At 36.4% G+C, this 12,455-nt stretch overlaps 1 protein-coding gene across 2 annotated transcripts in view; it reads left to right on the top strand.

Moving 5' to 3' along the window:
* The window catches only part of cpne5b (copine Vb), a 155,510-nt gene that overhangs the window by 39,708 nt on the left and 103,347 nt on the right, over positions 1-12,455 (top strand). Inside the window, exons 2-3 of one of the 2 annotated variants that reach the window (XM_014002100.1) lie at positions 9,803-9,906; positions 11,250-11,289. The gene's annotated coding sequence lies outside the window, so the exon portion shown is untranslated. Of the gene's footprint in view, positions 1-9,802; positions 9,907-11,249; positions 11,290-12,455 lie in introns of those variants that run through there. The other variant, XM_014002099.1, reaches the window with a different exon arrangement.

Genomic DNA, 12,455 nt, shown 5'->3' with positions numbered 1-12,455 from the left:
CTGGATAACAGCAGACTGACTGCTCGTAAAATCTACGACAGGTCTGGACCACTCGTAAATTTTGTTCGTATCTGAAAAAAATCGTAGAATACGAAAACATTGGTGAATGTCACAAATTCTCCTAAATCACTCGTACGCACAATTTAAGAACAAATCTGTGCATACGAACGGTTCTTGCATGAGGCCCAATGTGTGGATATTAGGGGCAGTTCCCCTGGATTGGCAGAAATCAGGGTGGTCCCCCTATTTAAAACGGGGGACTGCAGAATGTGTTTCATCTTCAGGGGGATCACACTTCTGAGCCTCCCTGGTAAGGTCTATTCAGGGGTCCTGGAGAGGAGGGTCCATTGGATAGTCGAATCTCGGATTCAGGAAGAACAGTGTGGTTTTCATCCTGGTCATGGAACACTGGACCAGCTCTATACCCTCAGCAGGGTCCTGGAGGGTGCATGGGCATTTGTCCAATCAGTCTACGTGTGTTTTATGGACTTGGAAAAGGTGTTCGACCATGTCCCTCGGGGAGTCCTGTGGGGCGTACTCCGAGAGTATGGGGAGCCAGGCCCATTGATACGGGCTGTTAGATCCCTGTACGACCAGTGCCAGAGCTTGGTCACCTGTCATGGTGAAGCAAGAACTGAGCTAGAAGTCAAAGCTCTCGATTTACCGGTTGGTCTACATTCCTACCCTCATCTATGGTCACAAGCTTTGGGTAGTGACCGAAAGAACAAAATCACGGATAAAAGTGACCAAAATGAGTTTCCTCCTCAGGGTGTCTGGGCTCTGCCTTAGAGATAGGATGAGAAGTTCGGTCATCCGGGAGGGGCTCAGAGTAGAGCCGCTGCTCCTCCACATCAAGAGGAGCCAGTTGAGGTGACTCGGGCATCTGGTTAAGATGCCTCCTCCCTGGTAAGGTGTCTCAGTCACGTCCCACTTGGAGGAGACCCAGAGGAAGACACGCTGGAGGGACAATGTTTCTCAGCTGGCCTGGGAATGCCTTGGAATTCCCACAGAGGTGCTGTCCCAAGTGGTTGGGGAAAGGGAAGTCTGGGCCTCTTTGCTTAGGCTGTTGACTGACCCCGGACAAACAGAAGATGGATGGACAGATGGCTGGATGGATGGATGGATGGATGGATGGATGGATGGATGGATGGATGGATAGCTGTAGACCACTGGTCATATTTTAATGAATCTTCCATAAAGTAATCATTGGATGTACATCGACTACTAATTAGCTTCAACCTGATTCAAGATGGCCACCACAGCTAATTGACATGAAGCCTATGAAGGAAAATTGTTAAGCATGTTCGTTTACCATTTTATGTACTGGAGCCACACAGAAAATGTACCAATACATGGATATTGAATAGAAAAGAGTTCACACGAAACCACCACAGAGCAGTTCTGGCTGAAGACAGTATTTATTCAGTCTGCGTTCAGGCCCCGTTTTCTGGAAGTCAGTTCAATATAACAGAAACTTCAGGACATGACTCCGCCTATTTTATTGCATCATCAAGATGGGGTCCCTAACATTGCTCAAGTCATGTCCTCAGACAATATTTTCTAACCTAATGAAGATCAACAGTTCAGTTATGTGTTGAATCTGTGTTCAGGCATGAATCTACATAAAATCATCCTTTTAAGCAAAATAATCACTTTTAACAGAAATTACTGTTCTGCTACTAGTAAGAATATACCATGTATAGTGTAATTAAAATCAGTATATAAGCAAACCCCAATAAATTTCTTCGCGTAAGCTTGTCAATTTTACAGATACAGAGTTCAAATGTGGTGAGTTGATGGCTGAAGGCCATCCCTAACAGATACTTCTAGTACTAAAAGATCATACAACTCTACGGATGTCAGTCCTACTTGTCTGTTAGCTAAATATCAATGCCAAATTAACTTTGGTGTGGCAGTAGCTGAACATCAGCACTAATATATTATTTGAAATGCTTACGGGTTTTTTACAGGTGATATGCATCCCTTTAAGCAATGTTAGTTTTTAACTGATCATGTAATTGCATATATGACTATACTTAGATTCATGAAGACCCTATTTCCTGCTTTAATGTTACCTTACACCAGCACCGGATGCCTGTGTGGGTGTATGCTTTGATTTTAATGCAGTTGAAGTAATGTGTGTATATTGATGCATAGGCCTTCTGTCAATAATTCTTTAATGTACCATCTCTTTTCTGCTGGCTCTTGATCCAATTAAACCCTCCAAACATAATTACTATATTGAGCATTTTACTTTATGTTAAACTAATGTGTAGTTCACACAGTTTTCCTTGTCAAGAACCTTTTGAATCTTCTGCCAAAGATAAGGTTTAACATCCATTATTATACTGAGAAATGGTAGGAGTTGAACAAGGCTCCAGCCTTTTCTCGGTGACAATGAACATCTCCGACTGAATGTGTAAATTCAAATATGTGACTCACTAAGAACTTTTATCTAAAATTGTTGACGAGGCCCCTGCATTATACCGCCATGCTAATTTCCTCCATGATACGGTTTGAAACGCTCGATTCATGATAAAAGTCATCTCCATCATTTCGACTTGAATGAAACTGAGTGCTCCCAACATCTTTTTAAACCATCATCCTTCATCACGATGAAAAAATTCACTCAAGATATCCTTCAAAATACGTTCATGCAATTTCATACTTTGGTTAAATGCATGCGTCAGTTTCTTTGAAAGGTTTGGTAAATTTGGTGACGTGTGAAAGATGTTCCATAATTTCAGAGCAATTTTAATGCAAAAAAATATGAGAAGGATTTTAAATAATTCCTGCAATTTTGAATGAAATGGTGCATAATGATATGTTCAAAGTTGGACCAAAATGGCTACAACTCTGTCATTTCTCAATATAAGATGATTTTACTCTGAAACTAGTTGAAATTCAGCGGGTGATATGCGTTTCTTCAAAGAATACTATTCCTATAATTATTTAAGTCATAATTMATTAGCTTATCTTGGATTATTAACTGGACAAAAGCACGTGTATATTGAATGAACTCTCTTGAAGCACCAACCACAGACAAACTTTAAATTAGCAGAAGGTTTCTTTTTCTATTCTCTTTGAAATGCAGAATCAATTCATTAGCATTTCCTAACTTTTGTCAACCTACTCACTTTATGTTAATTTCCTGGTCGAACAGTGTTGAGCTACGGGGATGAAATAAAATAAAAGAAAAAAGCTTTTGGAAAAGAGGGAAAAAAAGGTGGGTGAGAGGTAAATAGCACAACMCAGCTTTGAAAGTTGGAATATGGAAAGGAAACATTTTAATGTGTGAGAATCATTCGGTGGTCATTATTCATAGTATTTACACAATGCCATTGTACATGGTTTTAAACAATGAGGAATAAATTTGTCACATAACAATACAGTATATTTTACTTAAAGTTTTCTACATTCTGAGTTTGGCATAATATTAGCAAGGGCAGAGCTAGACTTTTTTGTAAGGGGTGGCACACGGGTGGCCAAGATCTTTCATAGGGGGTGCATAGAAAAAAAATACTGTTGACTTACAAATTCAAGTTGGCCACCACAGCTAATTTCGAAGGTCTCTGAATCAGCTTTTTAACAAAATATTGAACTGAAACGTTGTGTGGTTGTGGCTAAGAATGCTTAAAAAACTGCTGATTGTAAGTCCCAATTTAAGCTAACTACTAATGCTTGTTTTGCAAGCTATAATTCAGACATTTTCAGGGTCCAAAACAATCTTTCCTAAATTCCTATTTTTTAACTAAACTTTCCCAAATTCTAATTTTAATACAAAAAATTCAAGATGGCCACCACAGTTAATTTTGAATGGCTATAATTCAGACATTTTAAGACTTACTGAGCTGAAATGTTGTGTGGTGTAGCTAAGATCTCAAACACATGCAGATGTTAATCCCAATTAAGATAAATTCTAATGCTAATGCAAATTTTACATAATGTTATAATTTAACAATTTTAAACATACACAGCTCCCTCTACATCAGACAATACAGCTGCTTCACAGATGTTTACCTCTTTTTTACTCTAACTGCCTAATCTTTGAAATGACACATGTAATCCTCACCCTTTTGTAAGTCTTTTGGGGGTGGCACCTGGGGTGACCAGTCAGGTATCAGAGTTGGCATTTACCACCCATTCCACCCCTCTGGCACCATCTCTGCGTATTAAGATTCAAAGCAACCATACTTCAGTTTTGTACAACATACATATGATAGTGATTCAGTTTATTAAAGCATGCAAGAGAACTATTTCTAAATTATTTGGAAATAAAATGGTGTGATTGTAATCAGAAGGTCATTAAATCTTGATTTAGAACTGATAATCTCATTAGCAAGAGCCACTCCACAACAATGCGAGTTTACTGCTTTAGCGAGATGAGAAAGGGTTGCGATGTTGATGAAAATGAATGAAAACAAAGGCCAGGATGAGATATCAGGAAGAAGAGTAGGATAAGTAGGATGAGAGGATGGAGAGATGAGAATGGAAAGAAAAATAAGGAATGAGTGGGCTAAGAAGTGTTTGGATTGTGGGGTGAGGAGGACGGATGGCTTGAAACGAGGTTGGGATGAGAACAGAAAAAGTTGATGGGTGAGGATGAGTGGATAGAGAAGGGGTAAAAATGGGGATGAGGAGGATTGGGATGAAAATAAATAATGATAAAGAGAATGAGGAGTGGTGAAATGATGTGGATGGTTGTATGAGAAGAGGACCAGATGAGGAAGAGAAGTGGGATGTTGAGAAGTAGAAATGAGAGATGAGGAGGATGAGTGGAAGGAAAAGAAGTGGAGATAAAATATGAGAGATGAATCAGATAAGTGGCATGAAGGAGAATATAATGGAATGAGAATGATCAGTGGGATAAGATTGAAAAAAAATTGAATATTGTGATGAACCAGGACCAAGGATGAGGAGGAAGAAAGGGAGAGGGTGATAAACGATGTGACATCCATGCACACTGTTGTACATAAACACAATGGTTCCATAGAAATGGCTAAATTAGACAAAGAAAAAGGGTTGTGCTTCATACATTCAGCCTTTTATAACCACATCTTTTAAAACATTGTCTTAATTTTTGCAAAAGAAAACTAATGGTTCAGAGGAGACTGTTTTTATATAGTTTTATATGAGCTGTTTTGGTTGTTTACACAGGTACACTTCACTGGAATGTATGAAACCTCAGTTTTATAGTTGTTTGTGCAAAATCCCATCTTTTGGATCATCCTTTTATATGCAAATTAGTTTTAAATTAACTGTTCCTTATACTGGCCTGTTTCTATGTGCTTTACTTTTAGGAATAACTTGAAAGCACAACATTAAAGCTTTGCCAAACACATGCTTGTTTTATCTTTTTTTCGTGTAGAATCTGTTGTGTGGGTATGTGTGTGTGTGTGTGTGTGTGTGTGTGTGTGTGTGTGTGTGTGTGTGTGTTTCTGTCGACCGCTATAACACCACAAACGCTCTATGATTCCTGGGGAGTTGCTCAATGCTCTTTGAGTTTCTGTTTTTTAATCTTTTTTTTCTTCTTTTTTTTTTGCTGTTGGAGAGTTGTTAAACACTCTCTAGTGTTTTCCACTGCAGTCCGAAACGGGTGGATTGGGGGATTGGAGGGGTGTTGACAGCTGAGTTGTCTCCGACTAATTGACACCAGCACAAGTTACCTCTGCCTGTGAATGCATGAGGAACCACCTATAGCTCATTGTACCAACACTATGTTAATGTCTTCAGAACATGCTGCAACAGCAATAAAATCTCATGCTGGTCAAAGAGGTACCAGAGATTCAGATGGCACAAAGTCCCAGCAGTGGTTTGTGTGTCTGCTCCAGGGAAGGAGATAATGGAATCGTGGTCTTTGTTGTGTTCTTGGCTTTACACAATGAAGGCATTTATGTTCTGCTGCTGTTTTTGCTTCTTGTCACTAGGCAGTGCTGCTGTGACAGAGTAGGACAGAGGACATTGTAATAACATCTAATAAAGTTCATGGGTTTAACTGTTGTTGCCTATTTCATTACAACCACCACAGCAGTCAGGTTTGGGACAGAAGAACCACAAAGGGAGTAAAAGATTATCCTCACATCTTGATATTCCTCTCCTTCACTGGGCTTTCATAAAAGCTAACTCACGCCCACAGTTTGACTGTGTTTTTGAAGGCAAGTTTAAATTTCTGTATCAGACGCTGAAGATTTTGCCCGAAGAGTCCAGTTTGCGAAATGTGTGTGAGCTGGTTTGTGTGCGCGTTTGTGATGTCGGCGTAAGTTCGGGGACTTCATGCCAGATTCTCATTAGCCAGCTCCTGCAGCCTAACAGCATCTAATGAAACCTGCAGAGCAGTAGTGTCTCCTCCAGTCAGCGGGGAAATCACATTACGGAGCTCATCTTTAACCATCACCCTCCTCTTTACCAACATGTGATCACAGCTTTATCAACACCTCCGACTCTCCTGGAAATTCTGGTTGAAACATAAATTTAATTTTAGGATCTCTCTACTTTTCTTCCTAGCTCATGTAGAAATAAAACATTCAGTTATGATTGGTTTTGTTTTCAATCTTGGCAAGAAAAGTCTACAAAAGGAGAAGAGCTGGTCAGTTAAGTTTAAATGAAGTTTTTTTTGTTCAATTTATATTGCGAATCGATCAGTGATCACAGCAACACTATTTGCTATTTTGGGGTTAGATTGAAAAGTCAGTTCACTAACAGGTTTTACAGAATTTGATTTCTGCAATAGGAAAACAAATTCACAAGGAAACCAAAGGAAGACAAACTATTAATAACAAATGGTTCATCCATATTCTATAGCTTCCTAATGATTTTTTTCTGAAAGTGTAAAATTGATTAAGTTATTTGACTAGTTGGTACATTTTACTAAAGACTAAATAAAACATAACATTAATGAAAAATATCAATGTGTTACCTTATGTCTGCAGCCAAGAGTTTCCTCTTTAGTGCTATAAATTGCTTCATGAGAAGTTCAGAAAAAAAGCAATAATGTGTAAAACCCGAAGAAAACTGACCAACAAAATGATGTAATGGTAACATTATTATGTATTTTRATTAATAATAATAAAAAAAGAAAATAATTCACATACACCTAATCTTCAGTGCACAGGTAGTTTAAAAAGAGGCTAATTGGTTTCAGACTGCAGTTTATTGCAGCTGTCAAATGTTTCACAATCTTTTTTTTAATAAGTTTAATAATGACAGTGGTGGTGGGAAATTTTCCAGCATTCTTGACTCAGAGAAAACTCTGTGAGAGAAATTCTGTGAAGTTTGCTGTGGAGAAAAACACACCAGAAGACATCTGAAGAGGTTCAGGCTGACCATTCACAGCAGACCAATGAAGGCTCTTTAGACAAAGGAAGAAAGAGAAGTGCAACAACATTAAAAAAGAAAGACTAATAATCTAACATCTAATAAACTAAAATTTAGTTGGCATGTTGTTCTTTGATTAGAGGAAGCCAAAACAGTTTTGGTAATGTGAAAGCTTGCTCATGGATAATGAAATAAAGTCTTCTGGGAGAAGAATAAATTAGACAGCCAATCCCTGTTCAGTTCCTGGTCTCTGTCATCCAATCACGGATGATTACCTGGACACTAACTTGCATACACACTTAAACACAAGTAAATAAATTATTGTTTAACCACCAAGAGCTACTATAAAAATGAAAGAATTCATCTTAATTTACATTATATATATTACATATTAACACAAAAATACTGAACACATAATATCTCCAGACTGACATATTGATTTTAGAACTTATTTTAGAGCATAAAGTTCTGATATTGGTGGTATCGATGTTTCAGCATTGATCCACTCATCACTGACCATCACTCTCTGCATCTTAATTTTTAGAGGCTGAAGATTAAGGGTTAGTTTTTGGTATTTTTGTAGAATGAGTAAGAACCCAACACATTGTACAAAAATGGAATAAACCGTAAACATGTGATTTCATTGTTTTAGTGCAACAGTCAAAGTGTGACAGTCTGTGTTGTGTTCAGTTTTGTTTCAGTTAGATTGCACTAAACAGTTATAAATATAGAAATCCTTAAAGGCAAACCTGCCTGATTTTACACATGAAGCCTAAATGTTTGTTTTGTGAAACTATTTTGTGTAAATTCTGGAGGAATCACCAACAAATGGGTTTTTTTATTGGTCACATTCCCACAAACAGCAAAAATTTAAATCTATATCGCCATTTGTATCGTATTTGCTGCGCAGGATTCTATGACCTATATTTTATCAATGTGATCAACATTTTCCTCAAAAACCTTTTGTATATCATGTGAGACCTGTATTCTGTCCTCTAGTGGAGTAACGATGTACTGTAGGAAGTGGAACTTCTTTTATTTATTTATTTATTTTATTTTTTTGCCTTTTCAAAATATCTGCTGACGACATGAGGTCATTCACACATTTTTTTCAGGAAAACTTTTGCTAATTTTGGAAAAGTTATGGTAAGAATAACATCAATATTATTTGTAATTTTTAAAATAAATACTTTCTGTGTTGGAACAATGCATAATTACTTAAAATATTTTTAATAGTACAGTTAAACCGTGCTAAAAATTTGTGTATCAAACTTGATACTGCAGGTATATAAGTTGCTCCAGTCCTGAATTGTCATGTGACGTTTTGGTAAACTTCCTAGTGTTCTAAACTTGTTAAAAGTTATGGGAAAAACTGTATTTTGTTTCTTAATTTAACTTTATTGTGAGCAAAATGTTACCAAAACAGCAGTGTATCAGATTTGATACAAGAAAAATATATCATAAACAAAGTGATGTGGCAAAAAAAAATTGGATTTTGTTTAAAGGCCCAAAAAAACATGTCAGTTCTAAAAATAAAGGAATTGTCTGACTATTTTTTAAAGGGTTAGGCTCTAAACGGTTAAGTCCAGGAATGTGGTGAAAGTTTCACATTCATGTTTATGGTTTGTTGCATGTGAAAGAAATAAACACACAAGTCCCCTTTGTTACGTCAACACACTCGACCTGTGAATTTACAAAGCAGATGTGCTTTTAATACATTTTATTGAAACAACTGTTGTCTGTGTGTATTGTTATTGTGATTGTGGAAGCTAGTTTCTTCAATTATGGACTCTTCTCTCTTTCTTTTTCAATTAGGCAGTTAAATAAAAATCCATGGGTTTATGCTCTCTATTGTCTTCTACATGTGAAATTTCTATTCATCTTATTGTTGAAAATCTGCTTGAAGGATTTGTGGGTCTTTCTCAGTCTTTCTTCTGCATATTTCTTTGCAACAGGCACTTTGGGAGTAAAAATCCCACTAATTAAGAAGACTTAATTACTGCTTTTCTCCTCCTCTCCTCCTCCTCCTACTCCTTTCCCACTCCCATTCTCTCACCTCTGTTTTTAGTCTAAAGCCCCTACTTTAGTGATGCCCTCTTTTTTACTTCCACCCACTCGCTGTACGTCTTATGCCATTTTTATTCCCAGTCTCCCTTCTTCTCCTCTCGTTTCTCTGCTTGCACGTTTTCATGATCTTTTTTTAATCTCTCTTGCTGTGAGGCTGGTGAGTGGGCTATGCTTTTGTAATTAGTTTAAGGTGAAGATCAAGGAAGCTGGAAATTCACTCCTGGTTTACTCTGCGTGTGAAAGTGCAACCATTAATCAGGCCTATGCTAATTAATGTATATGAAACTAGTTAAAGTCTAAGGATGAGATAAAATGAGAGAAATGGGTTAAAGGCCAGGAAGGAAACAGCAGCTTTATCTGTTTTGCTTTATTGCTTCTCCTTTCATCATTTTCCTCTCCTGTCCTCCTTCTTCCTCTACAGTTTGGCAGGACAGAGGTGATAGACAACACTCTGAACCCCGACTTTGTTAGAAAGTACATCTTGGACTACTTTTTTGAGGAGAAGCAGAACCTACGCTTTGACTTGTGAGTGATTATGCATCAACATCTTTTCCTGTCGCCCTCCAACTGTTCTGTGCCCAACTTATTATAAAATAAGTTCAAATTAAAAGTTGTTTGGTAATTCTCACACATGACCCGCCAGCTCCTTGGTACAAAAGTCCTCATGACAAAACTGTTTAAATGGTGGATTATTAGAGACAAAACAGACGATTTGCATCCTGTTCTCATTACAAAACTCATCAAATCAGAATAACTTGCATAAGTTGGACTTTCATAAACTATTATGTGTTTTGTTGAGAAGCTGTTTTGTTTTTATGGGTGCAAAACTAACACCCAGGAACATTTGTCTCACATTTTGTGAAAGCGCCATGAAACAACAGATTTTCACTTTTAACAGATAAATTATTTTTTTGGTAAAAATCCTTCTGTGTAAGAGAAGTGTTGATCAGAAGTGTGACTGTTTCAACAGGAAAGCTTTGTTATTAGAAAATAGAAGAGTAACATAAGATGAATAATTGTTAGTAGAAAAAAACATGAAGGTACCCCCTACTTAATGTAATTCATATCTTATGTAATTACAAAACACAGTTCTGAACTCAGGTTCCAATATTTTTATTCCTATTTTACACACCTGAAAACCCTCCTTTAAAGAGTCGCCTATTACCTTGAATGCTTTTAAAGAAAGAGGTTGCACAATTTGTTAGCATTTGGTGTAGAAATATACCTCAGCTACTACACTAAATATGATTTAAATAAGAATTTTAGCAATTTTGTCTTTGCTAAGGTTGATTAGTTGTAGCTGTCATATTGATTGACTCCAAAAGCTAATCATATTTAATCATTGTTTTAAAAAAAGATGACTTTGTGAGAGTTTCATTTAAATTCATCAAATGGTTCATGAGATATTTTGCTAACAATAAATAAACAAACACATGTACTCAAACACAAGCAAAATATTTCACGTCTTATGTTATTGAATATAAATATGTTGTTTGTTTATTAAACTGCAGAGTTTCCTTTACTTATATTCTCATATAGTCTTGAAGTTTTTACCTCTTAGGAAAAATAAAGGATCTGCTTGAACACATCCTGATTTACTGTTCCTGACAGTAACATCTGAATCTTGTCGCTTTTAAATTTACATTTTGTTTACTCCAAGTTTCTTTCTAGCACATTAAAAACATTGTTTAATACTATGCTATGGTTTTCTCTGTCTTTTCTTTTTTCTTTTTTTTTTCAAATAAAAAGCAACACTTCACCCCAGTTACTGTCATCATAATTTTTCCCTCCTCATTTATTTTGTGACCGCAAGATAAAATAGCTCCCCATTAAGTTTTCGATTGTTGCCTTTGCTTTTGTTCTTTTAGGTACGATGTGGACTCTAAAAGCCCGGACCTGTCCAAACATGTGAGTGCACGAACAAATTTTAAACCTTGAATCACAGAAACATGGAGGCCAGTTTTCAGTAAAGTCTAAATTAATGGTTTGAAATGATAAGGAAGAAAACAACATGCATGATGGAGTTCGTTTGAAATTGGTAAACTTTTCTCATCATCTGTCTGAGCTTGAAACTATTAACATTTTCTGCTTTCTGCATGTCCTAATTGGATATTGCCTGCAGCTTGTATATCTTTCTAAGATGGGATAAAACAAACCCTTTTTATTGCCTGTATCATGTAAGGATCCAAATGCAAATTCTCAATCTTGTTTTTACACCAAGTTATTGGGTTTAGAGTATAAGAGCTGTATATTTAAAGTACAAAGATGACATTGTAAAGATATTTCTATATAAAGTTTTAGTTTTCACTGTCTTGTTATCTAGTTGTGCAGATGAACATGTGCAGCTATGACTGCGCAATCGGAACAGAAAGAGTAACAATGCTTATAAATGTTAGTTTCCATTTTAGGCAATGCACTACATGACATTGAACATTGTGATTCTGTATTACTTTTAGCACATAAGATGTTTTTTTCAAGAATAAAAACTATGGTGTAGGGTTGGGCAGTATCCAGTTTTTAATATTTATTAAGCCTCCCTCAATTTATACCATGGCCACTGGTATTAACTTCTGACCAGAAGGCCTTATTGCATGTAATGTAATGTAATAGGGCATTTTTATTGCTTTATATTTTTCAACCTATTTAGACTAAAAATGTAACAGACATTTTCTGTCATTACAACCATGCAATGGAACAAAATCATTAAAAACAATAACTAAACAAAGAGGGACTTTATCAAAATTCTCATGTTACAATCATTTTCCAGTGAACATGTCACATTATTTTATTTGCCTGTCAGTATGTCAATTTTATCAGATGCATTTATTGAACTACAGACCTGAATCAAAGGTGCTTAAATCGAACACAGATTAAGTTTATATACAGTGGCTAAAATAAGTATTGAACACGTCAACATTTTTCTCAGTAAATATATTACTAGAGGTGCTAATGACATGAAATTTCCACCAGTTGTCAGTAACAACCCAAGTGATCCATACATACAAAGAAATCAAACCATAAATGTCCAGAAATGAAGTTATTTGTAATAATGTGGAATTGGCACAGGGCAAAAT

This window comes from Austrofundulus limnaeus, unplaced genomic scaffold, assembly GCF_001266775.1.
Source record: "Austrofundulus limnaeus strain Quisiro unplaced genomic scaffold, Austrofundulus_limnaeus-1.0 Scaffold11, whole genome shotgun sequence".
NCBI lineage: Eukaryota > Metazoa > Chordata > Actinopteri > Cyprinodontiformes > Rivulidae > Austrofundulus > Austrofundulus limnaeus.
The sequence above is the reverse complement of the archived record's forward strand: the minus strand, read 5'-3'. Positions and strand labels throughout refer to the sequence as shown.